At 34.6% G+C, this 3,203-nt stretch overlaps 1 protein-coding gene across 1 annotated transcript in view; it reads left to right on the forward strand.

Moving 5' to 3' along the window:
• The window catches only part of STX17 (syntaxin 17), a 74,554-nt gene that overhangs the window by 54,059 nt on the left and 17,292 nt on the right, over positions 1–3,203 (forward strand). The window lies entirely within an intron of this gene.

Genomic DNA, 3,203 nt, shown 5'->3' on the forward strand with positions numbered 1-3,203 from the left:
TTTTTTTTTTTTGAGACAGAATTTCACTTTGTTACTCTTGATAGAGTGTCATGGCATTACAGCTCACAGCAACTTCAAACTCTTGGGCTTAAGCAATTCTCTTTCCTTGGCCTCCCAAGTAGCTGGAACTATAGGTGCCCGCCACAATGACCAGCTATTTTTTTGTTTGTAGTTGTCATTATTATTTAGCAGGCTTTGGCTGGGTTTCAACCCACCAGCCTCAGTGTATATGGCTAGCACTGTAACTACTGTGCTACAGGCACCAAACCAAAGCCTCCATCTTTTTATGGCTGAATAGTATTTCATGGTAATACATATACCACAGTTTGTTAATTCATTCCTGAGTTGATGGGCATTTAGGTTGTTTCCACATCTTGGTAATTGTAAATTGAGCTGTGATAAACAATCTAGTGCAAATGTTCTTATGATAAAATAATTTTTTTCTTTTAGGTAGATGCCTAGTAATGGGATTGTGGTATCAAATTTACATAAGGTCTAATTTGAGTTCTTTGAGGATTCTCCGTACTTCTTTTCAAAGAAGCTGTATTAGTTTGCAGTCTCACCAACAGTGTAAAAGTATTCCCTTCTATCCACATCCATGCCAGCTTTGGGACTTTGTGATGTGGGCTGTTCTCACTGGGTTTAGGTGATATCTCAGAGTGGTTTTGATTTGCATTTCTCTGATGATCAGGGACAATGAACATTTTTTCATATATTTCTTAGCCCTTCATCTGTCTTCCTCAAAGATAGTTCTATTCTTTTGTCTAGTGAGTGATTGCTTTATTTTTATTGATTAGAGTTCTCTGTAGATGGTAGTTATCAACCCTTTGTGAGATTCATAACATGCAAATATCTTTTCTCATTCTGGAGGTTGTCTATTTGCTTTACTTGTTGTGTCCTTAACTGTGTAGACGTTTTCCAGCTTAATTAAGTCCCATTTGTTTATTGTTGTTGTTGTTGTTATTGCCACTGAAGTCTTCATAAAATCTTTCCACAGGCTGACATCTTCAAGAGTTTTTCCCAAACCTTCTTCTGGGACTTTTATTATTTCATGTCTTAGATTTAAATCTTCTATCCATCTGGAGTCAATTTTTGTAAGTGGAGAAAGGTGTGGGTCCAATTTCAGTCTTTTACATGTGGTTATCCAGTTCTCCCAGCACCATTTATTGAATAGAGATTCTTTTCCCTGGTGTATGCTTTTGTTTGGCAATAAGAGACTGGTTTCATCTCTTGGTTTTCTATTTTGTTCCATATGTCTATTTCTCTTTTTTTGTGCCCATACCATGCTGTTTTGATCACTGTGGACTTGTAACATAACCTGAAGTCTGGTAGAATGATGCCTGTGGCTTTGTTTTTATTATTAAGAATTCCCTTGACTATACGGGTTTCGTTTCTGGTTCCATACAAAATGAAGAACTATATTTTCCAGTTCTTCAAAGTATGATGTTGGTATTTTAATGAGGCTAATTCTTGTTCTTGATTATAGTAATGCAGCTAGTTAAAGCTCACCTCAAGGGGTAGATATTGCAGATTATCACTAGGTCTTCAGAGATCATCTACTCTCCCAATATATGCTGAGTCCTTGGGTCCTGACTGTGCCTGGAAATGTGTACTGCAATTATGCAAAATAAAAATTTTGAGGCTATGCTATACAGGGTAGAACTTCAGGACTTCAAGTACCCATTTGTCTAGGTATTGAAAAGCAAATTTTAAATTCTTCCTAAGGATAATGTCATTCTTATCAACTGTGTATTCTTCACTCCTTTCCAGGTACAGGGGTGACCTGCTCATTCACACCTTTTTTCTTAAGCATTTCAGTTTTCACAGGTGATGTTAGATCTATTTTCCAGTGCAATTCTCTGACTGACAACGTTAAAAAGTCCATAGTGGGAGCCATGCTGTCAACTTCTAAGAAACAACCCTGTGAAACTTGTCATTATATTTCTTCTAAGGATGTAATTGATAATTGTTCGTCCCACTATAATGTCTTCAACTCTGAAAAAATTCTTGGCTTAATTTTTTTATCTTACTGGTATTGAATAGAAAAACTGATAAAGCTTTACTATTTGAGTTGCTACTAGAAAGCATAAAACCAAATTTTTTAACCACCAAAAGCCAGAATTTTAAACTTTTCTTAGTTGTGTTTTATAACTGCTGCCCTTGTTTTCCTTTTTTTTTTGTTTCTGTGTTTCTCTTTTATTTTTAATTTAGCTCATCTTGTCACATTTTATAAATCCTTCTAAGCTGCCATTAATCCTTACAGAAAAGGTGGGGTATAAATAAATTGCAAATTATAACAGAATCTATACCTGCCTGGTTTTTCTCTTCTTATTTACCCAGGGCATTTATGCACCACACTCTATCACCAAAGCCAGATTATTTTTAATATTTTATTCTCAGTGCTAATGATAAAGTAACTTATAGGGAAATAAAAAAAAATTGGAAGAAATATTTAGGCCACTATTCAGAGTTTCTGGGTAATCTTTCTTTTGTGGTATCCTTATTATGTAGCATTATAGTTGGTACATAGTTGACTATTCATAAATATCTTATAAATAAAGATCATTTTAGAGACAATTTTATAATTTCAGATGTGCCACAATTACTTCACTGTTTGGATAACCAGTGCCTAAAATGATTTGGAGAGAAGGACATACTAGCACTCAGCCCTTAGTCAAAGAGTATTTAGGAGGAATGCTTTTTGATAGTTTGTAGTTACTAGCATATTGGTGAAGTTGAAGGCTGTTCTTATGTTTGAAGCTTAATGTTGCTATGTAGAGAAAATGGGTTTTATAATTCTGTGTGACTAGGGAACATCTTATGTACTTAGACATTGTGATAGTTGTGACGGCTGGAATAACAGTGACAATAAACTGGATTTTCTTGGAAGAGTAGCTGGCATCAGTCCCTTTTGCTATTTATCTTTGAATTGCCCATCACCAGAAATTTCCTTTTAAATAAAACTTTTGAGTTGATTCAAGAGTTTCTTCTCAAAATGATAATATTCTAATGCTTGTTTTAATTTATATTTTATTATTGCATTGTTTGTGTTTCTACCAGTAGAACTGTTTGGACTGAACAAATTTGGGGTTATGTATCATTAGAGGAATTGGGTGATTATTAGAAGAAGGCAATTTACCCAGTTTTCTGGCAATTAACTTTCTCCATAAGCTGACTGGTGTTTCTTTAAAAAAAAAAAAAAA

This window comes from Otolemur garnettii, unplaced genomic scaffold (assembly GCF_000181295.1).
Source record: "Otolemur garnettii isolate 467f Iridium unplaced genomic scaffold, OtoGar3 scaffold00014, whole genome shotgun sequence".
NCBI lineage: Eukaryota > Metazoa > Chordata > Mammalia > Primates > Galagidae > Otolemur > Otolemur garnettii.